This window comes from Castor canadensis, chromosome 8, assembly GCF_047511655.1.
Source record: "Castor canadensis chromosome 8, mCasCan1.hap1v2, whole genome shotgun sequence".
NCBI lineage: Eukaryota > Metazoa > Chordata > Mammalia > Rodentia > Castoridae > Castor > Castor canadensis.
The window spans coordinates 82394137-82412399 of NC_133393.1; the positions used below are offsets into that span (position 1 = coordinate 82394137).

Below are 18263 nucleotides of genomic sequence, written 5' to 3' on the forward strand. Positions count from 1 at the left end.
TCCATTCTCTGGAAAATTGCTCAGGGCTCTGTAGTTCACACTTTACATTAAAGGTTTCATCCAATTCCAAAGTGTGAAGGAACCAAGTGTAGGTAGAATACCAAACCAGAAAAAGAAGGAAGTAGTCAAGAGATTCTAAGAAGGTTCGAAACGTAATTTATACAAAAAGGTCAAAGTTCTAGTACATTCACAATCCCTATAGGATGTTGAATAAAAAGAGTTGTTATTCTAATCCTAAAATGAATGAACTTCACTTAAAGCTTATATCTTCATCCCTCTATAAATTCCCCAAGCTATACAAGTTTATAGCAGTTTCTTATCTATGACTCTCAAACTTAGTATTTAATTGTGTATTGCTTAACACTTTTCTAAGCATTTAGTGTCTGCTCTCTTGTCTATACACACATGGAAACACCCACATGCCATGTTTTTGGTTGCTTAAAATTAGAGAACAAAATAATATAGCACGTAATTAATAACATGGGCAGCTGGGAAATTTGTCTCAGTTTCTTTATAACTTCAGTATTTTGTAAAGAAGACATGAAAGAACACATGAAAAGTACTTTATATTGTGCCTGGCACATAACACTTAAGACATGTTTGTTATTATTCTCTGTATAATTATTATTATAACTACTTAGCATATTTCACAATTAATAAAATATAAAATATACTATGAATTTCAATTAAAATGTGTTTATTAATTGACCCACTTAGACTTGGATCATCATCCATTCAACTTATCCTGTACACTTATTTCATAGCACTCTCAAGAAATGTAATTTGTTAACTTGGGGAAAATATTTATTTTTAAAGTCTTCTCCCCTAAATAGCCAGCTCCATAATATCAGGAACAATGGTAAGTCTTATTTACTTCTATACCTTCATGACTAGTACATACCTGACATTATAAAATGCTGGAATAAACAGTTTGAGTCATTCATATTTCCTTGATTGGAGTAGACTAAAATAGTGTTTATATACTCTTTATCTTATATCAAATGATGCCAATAAAACCATCATATTTAAAAGCCCTTCCACTACGGGTTGTTTTGAAGATAATTTTCTTGTCTCTAGAATCCAGTCTACTTTTATATTCTTGTCACCATAATACATCTAAGTATGCCACCAGTCTGAAATGACAGTGAACAATCCATCTTTTCCTTGTTATATCTCTAGCAATAACATTTGACAAATTGAATTGTGAGCCCCATATGTAAACAAAAATAGTAAAAGAAATCATAATATGCCAGAGTTTACTTTTTCACATTAAGGAAATTTTAAAATTGAAATATTGTTAAGGGAGAAGGATAAAGTTAAAACATACGTTGAGTCCACAGTGTGGCAGAAGACGAAAGAAGGGGGATCCCAGCTAACAATCGACTTAATTAAGTCACACGTGCAAGGACTTATAATTGCGAGCAAAGAAGAAGGCGCTTCCAGTATCATCGGCCGCACTGGTTTAGAGTGATAGAACAGAAACTCCTTTGTAAAATAGGCTTTTTTCTTCAGACTTCTACAGTAGCTGTCAAGGGTTAATGAACAGCCTGAAGGCTGGAGCTGTGCCTGGGCCACTCTCTGCTACAACAGCTGTGTAAGCAACAGACTGTAACCTTCAGAGCAGCTGTTAGGAGAAGCAAAGAATGAGGGTCAGCCCCATATGGGGAGAATAGGTCAAGTCAGCATTTTTACAGAGAAAAATTCAAGGTAAACTTTCTCTTGAAGTTGTCTAATAGTACACTCTACGGTATCTCAAAACTCATTTTCTGTCAATAGCAATAAGACCAGGAATCCTTTCAAGAAGGTCCCACATAGATAAGCCCCAAAGCCCCTGTGTTTCTAGACCTGGGAACAAAACATTTGATGGCCACTTGAACCGAGTCTTAAGTGTTCTTTGCATGACACAGATGGACTTTATTAAGTAACGTGTGTAAGATGCTTAACATTATGCCTATCTAGTGAATGCTTATGGTCTGATCCACCCAAAACATCACCTATTCCTGAGATATGTCTCTTCCTCTACTTACCCACATGCTTACAAGAGAAATTGCTATTTGCTTAAGAGTCCTAGCTAGTTATCACTACAGATGGGCCCAGGAATGCAATTCTGGCAGAAACTAGATTCTTAAGAATGACTCATGTCTTAGACACAGTTTATTGGTCTGATGGCTTCTGTTGAGGTAATTATTCAAACTTGTTTACCTGGAACTACACAGAGAAAATATTGGTGCCTCCTCTGTGGTATGGGGGTCGGGGGTGGGGGGGGTTGAGAAGAATGAGAAGAAAATCTGCTAGCATCTGCTTCCTGCTGCGTAGTGAGAGCTGTGGCAGAGAATGAAAGTAATAAGGAGAGTGGATGATAAATCAACTTAGTGGCTGCTAAATCCATATTTCACCTACCCCAAAACCAACTGGGGCTCTGGCTGCTGCCACTTGCTCATGTACCCTGACTCCAAGTAACAATTCAGTAAGTGATGAATTCATTGTTGAAACTGTTGATCATATTTTAGAGCTCCTAAATCAGGATTCTTAGTCTAAAAATGATTTCTCACATTTGTGATTTTTATTATATTTATTTATCACATTTTATTAGCATATATTAGTTGTATAAAATCCTGACTTTTTTCATGCAGACATATCATCTATCTTGATCATATGCACCACCATTACCTTCTACTCCCTCTTACCTTCCCTCCCCTTCTCCTTAATCTCTTTCCTCTTCCATAGTAACCTCCCTTCTATTTCCATGTCCTTTTTTTCTAGAGTCCATATATGAAAGAAAATATGTGAAGTTTGCCTTTCCAAGTCTGGCTTATTTCACTTAATATGATGATCTCCAGTTCCACCCATTTTCAAGCAAATGACATGATTTTGTTCTTAATGACTGAATAATTATTGTGTACATAGTCCTTTGTTTTCTTAATCCATTCATCCATTGACTGGCATCTAGGCTGATTCCATGTGTTCAATACTTCCATATCGCTGTGACAAATACCTGAGAAAACCAACTGAACACAGGAGATTTATTTTGGCTCATGTTTTCAGAAGTTTGAGTCCATGGTCAGCCGTCTTCATTACTTTTGGCTTAAGGCAAGGCAAAACATCATGACAGAGCAGAGAAGGTGTGATGGAGCAGAGATGTTCACCTCATGGTAACCAGGAAGCAGAAAGAGACAGGAAGTAGCCTTGGACAAGACACCCCCCAAAGGGATGCATGCATGCAGTGACCTACTTCCTCCAGCTAAACCTCACCTCTTAAAGTTTTCACTACCTCCCAAAATAGAGACACCAGCTGAAGACCAAGCCTTCAACTCTTTGGCCTTTTGTGACATTACATATTTAAAACATAACATTCCACAACTTGGCTTTTGTGAACAGAATGGAAATAAGCATGAGTATGTGGGCATCTCTATTGTTTGCTGCCTTGATTTCTTCAGGTATAGATCCAGGGGTGGTATAGCAAGATCATTTGGTAGCTTTATTTTTAGTTTTTTGAGGAATCTTTATCTGATTTCTATAGTGGATGGACTAATTTACATTTCTACCAACAGTGTATGAGGATTCCTTTTCCCTTGCAAATTTGCCAGCATGTTTTGTTTTCTTGATGATATCCATTCCAACTGGCATAAAATGATCTCAATGTAGTTTTGATTTCCATTTCCCTGATGGCTAAAGATTCTGAACATTTTTCACTTATTTATTGGTCACCTATACTTCTTCTTTTGAAAAATGTTTGTTCAACAAATTTGCCTATTTGTTGATCAGTTTGTTCTTTTGATGTTTGTTTGTTTTTTCAGCTCTTTATATATTCTGGATATTAATCCTCTGTTGAATTAATAGCTGGCAAAGAGTTTCTCCCATTCTGTAGACTGTCTCTTCACTCTGGTAATTGATTCATTTGGTGTGCAGGAGCTTTTTAATTTGATGCAATCTCATTTGTTAATTAGTTTCTCCCATTCTGTAGACTGTCTCTTCACTCTGGTAATTGATTCATTTGGTGTGCAGGAGCTTTTTAATTTGATGCAATCTCATTTGTTAATTATTATTTCCTGAGCTATTAGAGTTCTATTCAGAAAATCATCATCTATACTTATTCCTTGAAGTATTTTCCCTGTGCTTTCCTGTAGTAGTTTCAAAATTTCAGATTTTACATTAAGGTCTTTGATCCATTTTGGATTGATTTTTTGTACAGGGTGAGGAATAAAGGTCTAGTTTCAGTCTTTTACATGTGGATATCCAGTTTTCCCAGCACAACTTGTTAAAGAGGCCATCTTTTCTGTAACATATGTTTTTGGCTTGTTGTCAAAAATCAGATGGCTATAGCTACATGACTCCATTTCTGGATCTTCTGTTCTATTTCATTGGTTTATGTGTCAGTTTTTGTGCCAGTGCCATCCTGATTTTTTTACTATGACTCTACAGTATAAGTTGAAATCAGATATTGTGATACCTCCTGCAATGCTGTTTTTACTCAGGATTGATTTGGCTATTCAGGGTCTTTTGTGAATTTTAGGATCATTTTTGCTAGTTTTATGAAGAATGTCATTGGAATTTTGGTGGGCATAAATTGAAGCTGTAGATCATTTAAAAATATGGCCATTTTAATGATATTAATTCTGCTGATCAATGAACATGGAAAGTCTTTCCATTTTATAGCTTTTTATTCAATTTCTTTCTTTAGTGTTTAATATATTTCATTGTACAGATCTTTTACCTCATTAGTTAAGTTCAATTTATTTATTTTTTGAGGTTACTGTGAATAGGATTGTTTTCCTGATTTCTTTCTCAGTAGATCTGCTATTGGTGTACAAAAAGCTAATGATTTTTGTATGTAAACTTTGTACCCTCTTCCTATTTTGCTGAAGTTTTAAATCAGGTCAAAAAGTTTTTTGGTGGAATCTGTAGGGTCTTATATGTATAGGATCATATCAGCTACAGATGGGGATAATTAGATTTCTTTCTTCCCTCTTTGCATACCATTTAGTTCTTTCTCTTGCCCTCTTGCCTTCATTAAAACTTCAAGTACTATATTGAATAAGAAATAAGACTGGAGATCCTTCTCTCATTCCTGATCTTAGCATAAATGCTTTCAGTTTTCCCCATTTGTGCTAGCAATGAGTTCATTATATATAGCATATAATATGTTGAAATTTTATCCTTCTATTTCTAGTTTCTTTAGGGGTTTTATCAGTAAGGAATGTTGAATTTTGTTAAAGGTTTTTCTGCATCCATTGAGATGATCATGTGACTTTTGTCCTTGATTCTATTTAACCGTTGAATTACATTTATTGATTTTCATGTTGAATCATCTCTGCATGCCTGGAATGAAACCAACCTGATCGTGGTGTATGATCTTTTTAATGTGCTGTTGAATTTGGTTTGCAAGTATTTTGTTGAGAATATTTTTTGCCTATGTACATCAAGGACATTGATTATAGTATTATTTTGTGTTTTCTTTTCTGGGTCCTTATCTCATTTTGGTATTAAAATAAGTTTGAATGCATTCCTTCCCTTTCTATTTTATGGAATAATTTAATCATTGGTGTTAGTTTCTTAAAGGTCTTAAAGAATTCAGCAGTGAATCCATCTGGCCCCAGGCTTTTCTTTGTAGGGAGATTTTTTATTTTTTAATTTTTTTAATTTTTATTTTATTCATATGTGCATATAATGTTTGGGTCATTTCTCCCCGCTTCCTCTGCCCCCTCCCTCTCCCCCCAACTCCCTCAATACCCGGCAGAAACTATTTTGCCCTTATCTATAATTTTGTTGAAGAGAGAGTAAAAGCAACAATAGGAAGGACCAAGGGTTTTTGCTAGTTGAGATAAGGATAGCTATATAGGGAGTTGACTCACATTGATTTCCTGTGCATGTGTGTTACCTTCTAAGTTAATTCTTCTTGAACTAACCTTTTCTCTAATTCCTGGTCCCCTTCTCCTATTGGCCTCAGTTGCTTTAAAGTATCTGCTTTAGTTTCTCTGCATTGAGGGCAACAAATGCTATCTAGTTTTTGTTGTTGTTGTTGTTTATTGTTTTATTATTCATATGTGCATACAAGGCTTGGGTCATTTCTCCCTCCTGCCCCCACCCCCTCCCTTACCACCCACTCTGCCCCTTCCCTCTCCCCCCCACCCCCTCAATACCCAGCAGAAACTATTTTGCCCTTATCTCTAATTTTGTTGAAGAGAGAGTATAGGCAATAATAGGAAGGAACAAGTGTTCCTGGTTGAGATAAGGATAGCTATACAGGGAGTTGACTCACATTAATTTCCTGTGCGTGTATGTTACCTTCTAGGTTAATTCTTTTTGATCTAACCTTTTCTCTAGATCCTGGTCCCCTTTTCCTATTGGCCTCAGTTGCTTTTAAGGTATCTGCTTTAGTTTCTCTGCGTTAAGGGCAACAAATGCTAGCTAGTTTTTTAGGTGTCTTACCTATCCTCACACCTCCCTTGTGTGCTCTCGCTTTTATCATGTGCTTAAAGTCCAATCCCCTTGTTGTGTTTGCCCTTGATCTAATGTCCGCATATGAGGGAGAACATATGATTTTTTTTTTTTGGGCCAGGCTAACCTCACTCAGAATGATGTTCTCCAATTCCATCCATTTACCAGCGAATGATAACATTTCGTTCTTCTTCATGGCTGCATAAAATTCCATTGTGTGTAGATACCACATTTTCTTGATCCATTCATCAGTAGTGGGGCATCTTGGCTGTTTCCATAACTTGGCTATTGTGAATAGTGCCGCAATAAACATGGGTGTGCAGGTGCCTCTGGAGTAACCTGTGTCACAGTCTTTTGGGTATATCCCCAAGAGTGGTATTGCTGGATCATATGGTAGATCAATGTTTAGCTTTTTAAGTAGCCTCCAAATTTTTTTCCAGAGTGGTTGTACTAGTTTACATTCCCACTAGCAGTGTAAGAGGGTTCCTTTTTCCCTGCATCCTTGCCATCACCTGTTGTTGGTGGTGTTGCTAATGATGGCTATTCTAACAGAGGTGAGGTGAAATCTTAGTGTAGTTTTAATTTGCATTTCCTTTATTGCTAGAGATGGTGAGCATTTTTTCATGTGTTTTTTTGGCCATTTGAATTTCTTCTTTTGAGAAAGTTCTGTTTAGTTCACTTGCCCATTTCTTTATTGGTTCATTAATTTTGGGAGAATTTAGTTTTTTAAGTTCCCTATATATTCTGGTTATCAGTCCTTTGTCTAATGTATAGCTGGCAATTATTTTCTCCCACTCTGTGGGTGGTCTCTTCAGTTTAGAGACCATTTCTTTTGTTGAGCAGAAGCTTTTTAGTTTTATGAAGTCCCATTTATCTATGCTATCTCTTAGTTGCTGTGCTGCTGGGGTTCCACTGAGAAAGTTCTTGCCTATACCTATTAATTCCAGAGTATTTTGTTTGGATACTTTTTATTGCTGCTACAATTTCATTGCTTGTTACTCATCTGTTTATGTCATGTGTATCCTTTTGGTTGAACTTTAGTAGATGATGTGTTTAGGAATTTATCCATTTCCTCTAGACTTTCCAATTTATTGAAATATAAGTTTTCAAAAATATTTCCTAATGATCCTCTGAATGACACTGGTATATGTTGTAGTATCTAATTTTATTAATTTGGGTTTTCCATCTTTCTTCTAGTTAGTTTGTCTAAGGGTTTGTTCATCCTGCTAATCTTCTGAAAGAACCAACTCTTTGCTTCGTTGATCCTTCATCTTGTTCTTTAGAACCTATTTCACTGATTTCAGCTCTGAGATTTTTTTAATGTAGGCATCCATAGCTATAAATCTCCTTCTTAGAACTGTCTTTGCTGTATCCCACAGATTCTTTCTTCCATTTTTTTTCCAGTGGTATTGGAATTTGAACTCAGGCTTCACACTTGCTAGGTAATTGCTCTACCACTTGAGCCATGCCTCCAGCCCCTCACAGATGCTTACGTGTTTTTTTTCCCATTTCTGTTTAATGCTAGGAAGTTTTAAATGTTCCCCTGATTTCTTTGATGACCTGCTGATCATTAAAACTATTTTGTTCAATGGCCATGTCTTTGTATAGTTTCTTTAGTTTCTCTTGCTGTTGAATTCTACTTTCATTCTATTATGATCTGATAAGATTTAAGAAATTGTTTCAATTTTTAATACTTGTTAAGATTTGCTTTTGCGGATAAAATATTATACAGTTTATAGAAAGTGCTATGGAGTGCCAAAAAAGAATGTACATTCTGCAGTTTGGGGATGGAACATTTTTTAGATGTCTGTTAAGTCCATTTTATCTGTAGCATAGTTTAACTCTGAACTTTCTTTATTAATTTTTTTGTCTGAATGACCTATCAATTGTGAGAGTAGGGTATTGAGGCAACCCATTATTATAATATTGGGGGCCTATCTTTGTTTTATGTCTAGTAATGTTTGGTTTTTGAAGTTGTGCTCACAAACATTCATTGCATGTATATATATATATGGAGAGAGAGAGAGAGAGACAATTGTTAATCTTCTCAATGTATGTTTCCTTTACAAATATGTAGTAACCTTAGCTATCTCTTCTGACTAATTTTGGCTTGAGGTCTGCTTTGTTTGACATGAGTATAGCTACTCCTGCTTGCCTTTAGATTCTATTTCTTTGTAATATAATTTTTGATCCCTTTATTTCTGTCTGTGAATGTCTTTGCTGGTGAGGTATGTTTCTTGTAAGCAGCAAGCAGTTTACCCTTGTTTTTTAATCCAATCAGCCAGTCTATATTTTTTAGTTGGGAAATGAAGATCATTTACATTCAGGATTCCAATGGAAAGTATGTACTAATTCCTCTCATTTTCTTATTTTTTCTAATGTTTAATTAATTCCTAGTTTTCATTTGCTTATTTGCTCTCTGACTAGGATTTATTCTTTCCTGTGCTCCTGTGACTATGTTTATTTTCCTTTTATATAGGATTCCTTTAAGAATTTTCCACAGTGCTGCATTACTGATCATGAATTCCTTTAGTTTATGCTTATCTTGGAAGGTCTTTATTTCTCCTTTGACTCTGAATGATAACTTTGCTGGAAATACTAATCTACAAGTTACTATCTTTAAGGGTTTGGAATATATCATTCCAAGATCTCCTGGCCTTTACAGTTTCTGTTGAGAAATCTACTGTTATTCTGATAGGTTTGTCTTTACCAGTGAAATGGATTCTGTCTTACAACTTTCAATGTTCTTTGTTGGGTTCCCTCAGCATCTTTCTCATAATACAGCATTGGGAGGTTCCTTTCTGGTCATGTCTGTTTGAGGTTCTAAATGCCTCTTGATTTTCTCAAATATGGGGAATATTTTTCTATTATTTTATCAAATAGGCTTTCTTTGCCTTAGTCTGTACCCCAGCACCTTCTACACTAAAAATATGGAGCTCTGGTCTTTTAACTGTGTCCCAGAGATAGTGCATGTTCTTTTGAATGTTCTAACTCATCAACCTTTCTTCAAACTCTGAAATTCCATCTTCCTTTTGAGCTAGTCTATTGATGAGGCTTCCTGCTGGGATTTTTTTTTATTTGACTTATTCAACTTTTCATTTTCAAGATTTCTGCTTGTTTTATTGAAAATCTCTACCTCTTTATTGAACTTCTCATTCATATCGTATGTTGTCTTCCTTCCATAATTCATTCAATTATTCTGGTGCATTTTTGGGGAAATCATTGATCTTTTTAAGAAAAATTAAATCATTCTTTTGAGTTATTTATCTGGCATTTCTTCCATTTCAGTATCTTTTGGGTCATTTTCTAGAGAATTATGAACTTTTGGAATAGTCAGGTTGCCTTGTTTTTTCATATTTCTTGTATCTCTACATTGAGATTTATACATCTGTTGTAATGGATATCTCTTCCATTTTTTTGTGAGTGCCTCTTTGGGGAATAGCCTTCTCTTGACCATATGTCCTGGGATTTGGGATTGTTGCAAAGTAATAAATATATGTACAACTGGACTTTGTAATATAGTTTCCTGTTATTTCTTTGGTGGAGATTAATGTATTTTGGCACAGTGAGTACTGTGTCAGAGCCTGAGTGTCTTGCTTTCTGTGTAGGCCTCACAAGAGTGGGGCACTCCCAGTAGATCAGGCAGATTTATTATAAGCAACAGAGTATTTGGCATCTACACTTTGTAATTACTCCTCCAGTCTTATCAGTAACATATAGTCTGAAAGGGTTTGGAAGCAACCTATGCTGTGGACAGTGTTCAGTCTATTGTCATTTCTCTGTTGTTTCTTGTAGGGGTTGATGTCCAGGAATAGATCTTCAAGCTGTCCCTAGCCATGCCTACTTGGAGCCTGGTTGTCAGCTTGGCATTTTAATCTCCCCTATTCTCTGATTTAAAGTATTTGCTGAAATGTGAATAGGGGTGGTTGTATGTAGAGAAATATATGCTGACTCTTAGCTAGATTGGGTGTATAGTTCAATGGCAGTGCTTCTACACCATGTATTCAAAATGTCATGCTTGATCCTCAGTACTGTATAGAAAGAAACAGTTCACTGTAATAGCAATAAATAACAGTGAACCAGGTACAGAAATAAAGTAAAAGCTAAGTATCAACTGTCACATCCACAACTCTTAACAAAAATGGTAGGAATAGTGGGGGCATACATAATATAAATCAAAAAGTTTTGAAAGATAACTTAAAAGCAGAAATAAAAATGAGACAAGAAAATGAGAGGTGGAAAACAAAAGAAAATTTTAGAACATTTAAAAAGTGAAAGGAAGAACAGAGGGAAAAGGTTAAAAGTGAAGGTCAAAATGGGAGAAAGAGAAAATAAAAGATGTTTACTATTAGAAGGAGAAAAAGTGCAACAAAGAAGGAAAGATGATAGATAGATAGATGATAGATGATAGATAGATGATAGATAATAGATGGGTGGACAGGTGAAACAAGAGTGGATACTCAGTGTCTGTCTGGTGGACTAGTGTGGCCCAGGCAAAACAACAATGAAGCAAGCTCATTAAAATAGTAGAGATTTGGGGCAGAGACATGGAATGGAGTAGAGCTGTACCTCTGTCTTGCATCCGTTTCTGTGCTAATTTCCTGCCATAATACTTCTTTCTCTTTTCTCCTTTCTTTTACTCTTCCCCTCTGCCATGCTACAGAGTTACTATCTCAGTGACGTGCACCTTTTCTGGTCCTCTGTTTCAATAACCAGAGTCTTCAGATCTCTCCAAGTATCCATCTGTCCAATATTGGACTTCAGAGTGTTCACTCAGTTGCCCACCTGTCTACAAAGCTGTTTTCTGGTTGTTTTGATTCCAAGCCACTGAGAAGCTGGAAGGTGCTGCTTGCTTCTAATATATTATCATTGCTCACAGTGATGATTTTTTTCATATCAAATTCTTAAAAATGTATAAACCTCCAGTGCTACTTTGTCAAATACTTAAGATAGTAATTCTCAAAAAATGAATCATATGGCGTGACAAATATGATGAAAACCCCAGTAAGAATGGTTAGCATAGTCTGGAAAGCCTAAAACAATAGACATCATATGAAAAGACACATAATTGTACTATTCCACAAATGAAAACAATTCTCAACTGAAAGCAAGAGTTAAACTACAGTGCCTAAGATTTATATTAAAATTGTTATTATACCCCTAAAAGTATCAAAATAAAGACATATACATGTTATATGAACTATTCCTGTGGAGAATTTTATATACAAACCTGTGAAAGAGCATACATATATGCATGTGTATGTATGTGTTTATCTACAAACACATGTACATTCTATAATATGTACCATGTTAAAATGAATCCAAATACCGTGAAGCTCTGAACAAAACTGATTCAGTAGCTTAAGATGGTTCTTCCACCTAGGCTGGGACTAATCAAAAGTGTGAAAGAAGCAAAGTTTGTCTTCAATGTTTTTCTCATGAGCATTAACTATGCATATCTCCCAAATCTACTGTGAACACATTTCTTAGAAAACTATCTTGTCAAACTGAATTGCTCCCTATTCTGAACTCCTGTAAAATTGTGGAGCAAGTCAAATGTTCTCTACTACATAGTATTTCATTCTCCCTGCCAGAATATGAGCTTTTCAAGGGCAGAGATTGTTTTGAAAAACATTAACTGTCAACCAAATTGATTGTTCTCTCCTCAAAATAACTGAATTGAAGAAATGAGTTAAAATTGAATAGGCAAAAAATTACATTCAGATAATTTTATATTTCTGTTCCCTGGGGACAAAAACAGTGGCTGTTTTTGTGACTCAAAGTAAGAAATATGTTTTACTTTGCAACACAGTGCACATGGACATAGATACATAAAACTAGAAGAAAAACTTTACAGTATTATTCTTTAAAATGTGTGACAAGTTCTGATACATATGCTACACTATTTATGCTCCTCCTCCTCCTTCTTCATAATGCTAGTTGTGATCCATTAAAATAATTTCATGACCCCTAAGGAATTTGACCTGTGATTTGAACATTGCTCTAATAAGAACCCATGCCTTGATAATATACATCATAGAAACTGAGAAGGTTGATTGAAATCCCTAAAACCAAGCAATTGGCTAAGCATGATGGCTCCCATCCGTAATTCCTGTTATTCAAGAAGCAGAGATCAAAAGAACCACAGTTTGAGACCAGACTGAGAAAAAAGTTTGTGAAATCCCAACTTAACAGATAAGCCAGGCATGGTGGTATGTGCCTGTGCTCCCAGTTAGGCAGGAGGCATAGGTAGGAGGATCATTGTCCACAGGTTCCTAGGCAAAGATTCAAGACCTTAGCTGAAAAGTAACTAAAGCAAAAAACGACTGCGGGTATAGCTCAAGTGGTGGAGCACATTTGCCTAGCAAATATGCAGCCCTAAGTTCAAACCCCAGTACTGCTAAAAATTAATCATTAATTATGCCTATAAGCTTACTCACCTTTCTGACCCATAATGTCACAGAAATATTAGCACAGAACCAAAATTTAAAGAATTCATTCTCCCATTCTCAGTATAATTTTTACCTACTGACTATGAAATCTAAGATAAGCAAAACCTTGAAGGATTTATTCATTCCTTCAACAATGATGTCTTTTAAGTGCTGCAGCTACAGAGATTAATGAAATACACAAAATATCAGTCCTCATGGAGTTTACATTCTAGTGAGGGTGACAGAGAATAAACAGAGGTCTATTTAATAAATGAAAAAAACTACAAAACATGGTAGGGGGCAAACATATCTAGAGGGATATTTGAGTAAGAGTGGCTTGGAAAGACCTCTCTGTGAAGGAAAGTCTGAACAGAATCTAGACAAGCCACACAACTGTCTAGAAAGAGAAAGTGTTTCACCAGGACAGCACCTGTTGCTTCCTTGTTAGATGTGTTTGTCTCTAAGTAAGGGGACTCAGGAAGGTGGCATAGTCAGCCATATCTGTGGTACAGATGGACTGAGAATGGCCCCTTCCAAGGAAAGCCATTTTGAACATATTGCTGGCTATTTGAAAGACACAGCTGTAACACACCTCACCCACCTCTCCAGCACATGAGCCACAACCAGGAATTGAACCAGGTATGGGCACTTGGCCAAAGAGATCCCAGAGTCAGGGTTAATTTCAACAACTGAATAGGAAACAGGAGTTATCTCCTGTTATAGGCTGAGCTGTGGCTTCCCAAAAATTCCTATGTTAAAGCCATAACTTCCAGTATCTCAAATTGTGACCTTATTTGGTGTAGTCACCCCTACTGGGGTAGGTGGGCCTGTATTAATATGACTATTGACTCGACAAAAGGAGAAAATTGGATGAAGGCATACATACTGGAAAAACACTGCATATGCATAAAGACAGCCATGTGTAAGCAAACAAGCCTTGCCTTCCAAAGGAACCAACCCTGCCAGAACCTTGATCAAAAACTGTGAGACAATAAAGTTCTGTTGTTTAAGCCACCCCAGTCATAGTGGTTTATTATGTCATCACTAGAAAACTAATGGAGTCCTCTTGGGGAGAGTTAGGTGTATCTGTGTATGGTAAGGTGGCTGATACATGGATGAGATGTGGCACCTGTGGTGTGTTGTGGTGGACTTCTAGGTGACCTACTTCCATAGCAGGTCATATCATCACTTTTAACAGACCCAATGTACATCCTCACTCTCCAGCACACGAAGTTATGACCAATTAGGTGGCAGTTTCTAACACCTGGCAGCTGTCATTTACCTTTTTTTCCTATACCTTTTCCTCCTCCCTGATGGTGGGATTGCAGATATGGTTGTATTTAATCCAAAAATTACCTTGGAAATGGAAACTATAAAGGACACAGAGCCAGATTAGAAGGGGCAAAAGCTTTGAAGAACAGAGTTGTCATGCCTGCACCAGACGGTCCACAGCTAGACCTTGACATGAGAAAGCAGTTGTCTTTTGACTTATTCAAATTTTTGTTTTGGGATGTTTACTATCACCATTCAATCTCATCTTAAAGAATACAATCATGCAGAATGAAAATAAAAAAACAGAACATGAGAGGATTTTAGCTATAGAAAAGGGGGAAACAGTGTGAAGGAAAAATCAGAGATAGTAGGAAGGCCAGCAAAAATTATATTTAAAAACTTGTGTACCAGGCTAAGCAATGATGGCTCACACTGTAATTCCAGGTACTTGGGAAGTAGAATTAGGAGGATTGCAATTCTAGGTTAAACCAAAAACAAAGTTAGCTAGGTATGGTGACACGTGTCCATAATTCCAGCTGCGTGAGAGGAGTAGATAGGAGGATCCAAACCTGAGACCAGGCCAGGCAAAAGTGTGAGACCCTATCTGAAAATAACTAAAGCAAAAAGAGCTATGGAGGCCCCGAGTTCAAACCCCATCACTGCCAAAACAAAAAGCAAACACACACACACACACACACACACAAAAAAAAAACATGCTAGAATATCTAAAAGAAAGAAAAAATAAAGGTCTGAACACAAGGGCCAAGAACTATCTAATGGCAGGCTAAGCAGTTCTCAAAGTGAGGCTTCTGAACCAGTAACATCTGCACCATCAGGAAATGTGTTAGAAATGCACCATGTTGTATCATACCCTATACCTAAAGGAAGCATCCAGCAATCTATGGTTTAGGCATTCTGGGGGAAGGGCTCAGAAATCTGTGCCTTAACCCACCTGCCAGGTAATCCTAATGCACACTGAAGTTTAACAGCTGCTACAGCTTGCAGGTGTCCCTCCAAAATTCACTGTTGAGATGTATGGCCAATGTGGTGGTATTAACAGGTGAGGCCTTTAAGAGGTCATGAGAGCTCCTCTTCTTGTGAATGGGATTAAGGCCTTGTAAAGGAGGCAACACACAGTGTTCTGCCCTCTGCCATGTGAGGACAGTGTTCCTTCCCTTCCAGGGACACAGCACCCAGGTGCCATCTCGGAAGCAGAGATCAGCCCTCACCAGATGCCATATTTGCTGAGGTCTTGATCTTGAACATCCCAGCCTCCAGAATTTGAGAAATAAATTTTTGTTCTTTATAAATTACCCAGTCTCTGGTATTTTGTTATAGCAACACAAACAGACTATGGGTGAGAGCAAACATGAATAATTATGACCACCACAAATCTCTGGTCAATGGGAAAAGTTAGAATCAGATGGAAGGAACAAAGTCCGATGTTCTATTGCACAGCAAGGTAACTATAATTAATAGCAATATATTGTAAAATGTATTTCAAAATAGCTAAAATAGAGGATTTTAAATGTTTTCACCACAAAGAGAAGAGATGATAATTCTGGTTATGGATATGCTAATTAACTTGATTTATTATTCCACAATGTATGCATATATCAAAACATCAAATTGTACCCCATAATGTGTACAATTATTATTTGTCAATTAGAATTGAAATTTGAAAAACTGATTACTCAGATGTTGCTTACCAGTTGTAAAGACACCAATTGTGTCTTTAATACACTTTTTTAAAACATTCTCATTTGATTCTCACAAAAACCCATTTTATCAAAGAAAAAAATGACTCAGACTCATTCATCAGGACTGAGGGAAGTTAAAAACATTGCCAAGGTCATACAACTAAAAAGAGGTAGAACCAAGTAACCACATCTATCTGACACCTAGGTCCATTTCAAGTACCTTTGCCAACTCACCTTCAAAGATCAACAGTGACATTATCATAGGCAATTTCAACAGGATATGAAGACAGACACAAGATTACAGGGCTGTTGGAACGGAATTGGAAAAAGTGGGTGCAAAATGCTTTTTTTTTTAATTGACATTGGGGTGAATTTAACTATATATGGTAAGCACTTTTGTGAATGTCATGATGTACTCCCAGTACAGGAATAATATGATAATAAAAAAGCTTTAAAATGGTGAAAAAATTGACTTTCTTGGCAAAAAGAAAAAATAAAAGGGAAATGGTATGGGAGAAAGAGGAGAGAGAGCATTTGCTTGCTTGGTTGAAGAGGTAAAACACTCAAAGTTATAAAAGAAAAAGATTTTCAATATATAGAAATGTGTTGAAAACTTCAAAAGCCCAGACTTGAGCACAATCAGGAGGGTGGATAAGGAATAAAAGAGTATTATGTTATGAATGCTTTGAGGTAATGGGATATTTATCCAGGAAAGGGTAGAGACATGGGCTGAATATAATAGCAAATGTTACAGCTAGTGGGCTATAATATAAAAGAGAAACAAATCTTATTTTTATAGCTCCAGAGAGTAGAGCAAGGGACGGAAATTATAGATAGATTTAACCTTAAAATGAGAAAGGACAGTCTAATGATTCAAGTTATTTGAAAACTGAATGACTTGCCCTTTGAGATGGTGATTTTCTTACTACTGAGAGCACTTGGGAAAAAGCTCTTTGACATCCATGAGGCACGCTGTAGAAGAGATTCTTGTGAACTCACTGGGGTTTTAACTATACTGGAAATCTTTGACATACCCCTGCACTGCTTTTCATTTTGTAAACCATTAAAGTACAGTACAACATATGGTAGGAAAGATTTTTTTTGTCTGGTTTGTATCTTGATGCTTTCCTGCTATTATTTACAAACATTGCCTGCATTTCTGTCACTATTAAAACAATGCATTTATTTGAAGTAATGTAACTCACCATTTAGACTTACCATCAGGGGTTCTAAATTTTCACTTTCATACACCCTTTTCTCAACCTCTACTCACTTCTCTTTTCCTAAAAGATTTTGGCAACTTAAGCAAGTGACTAGGTTTTCCTGTCATGCTAAATTGGAATCCCCTCATTATGTATTTTCAACATTACTGCTTTGAGCATCATTCAGAACATTCTGCAGACATCGTGATGGAATAGGTGGAATATCTCTTCTCCTATATCATAGATGTCTTTACTTACAAAGCAAAAGAATCATGCTTCAATGACTTTTTGAGAGAAACCCCCACAAAACCCAGCAAGTGTCTCAACAGATCCCAAACCAACCCTGCAGAGAGGCTTGCTCTTTTCTTTCTTCTCACAGCCTAAAGACAGCAGCGTAACCTGAAAATTTCCTGAAGAACAGTCTATTGGAAATGAAGCCAGAACTAAAGCCACAGATCCTCCAAGAAGACGAACACAATTCATCAGGCTGGAGGGTGAGCTCGGGAGAGTGATACTATCTGTTGCACCTGTTGTGGAAACAGTTGGTCCAGAGACCACATAGATTGCAATCAAGAGCTGGCCTTTACAGAATTGCTATTTCCTCTTTGGTTCAAGATATGCTGAAGCAAGTGCCACATGAAACTTGACTTAAACATAGGTTTTGCAAAGTTGGAAGTGACCAGAACCCCCTGTCTTTTAGGATAAACTTATGAACTAGGATGTGGACCCTTTGTTCTTAGCTTGTGAATTTAGAAAGATGTTTTCTAAGGTTGTACTTGGCTTTTAACTAGAATTACAATGCAGCAATTCTCCCTGAAATGTGGTTTCACTTTCTGCAGTTTCAGTTAATCGTGGTCAATAAGAAAAGTAAGATCAGTACAGTAATATACTTACTTAGAGGAAGAAAGAGAGAGAGAGAAAGAGATTCATCTTGTAAAACAGCAAATAATCCTCAAATGGATCTTTTAAATTTATTTGTAATGCAATATATTAATTATTACATATATTTTTATAATTGTACTTTTATTATTGAATATTGCTGTTAATCTTTTACTCTGTCTAATTTATAAAGTAAGCTGTATCATAGATATGTATATTCATGTAGGAAAAAACATAGTATTGATAGGGTTTGGTACTCTCCACAGTTTTAGACAGCCACTTAGGGGTCTTAAATATGTCTTCCATAGATAAGGAGAGACTACTGGGTCTGCTTTGACCAA

General features: G+C 36.4%; 1 long non-coding RNA gene across 1 annotated transcript in view; it reads left to right on the plus strand.

Moving 5' to 3' along the window:
• The window catches only part of LOC141425740 (uncharacterized), a 162314-nt gene that overhangs the window by 129783 nt on the left and 14268 nt on the right, over positions 1–18263 (plus strand). The window contains exon 3 of the long non-coding RNA XR_012450822.1: positions 17423–17537. This is a non-coding gene — a long non-coding RNA (uncharacterized lncRNA). The remainder of the gene's footprint in view (positions 1–17422; positions 17538–18263) is intronic.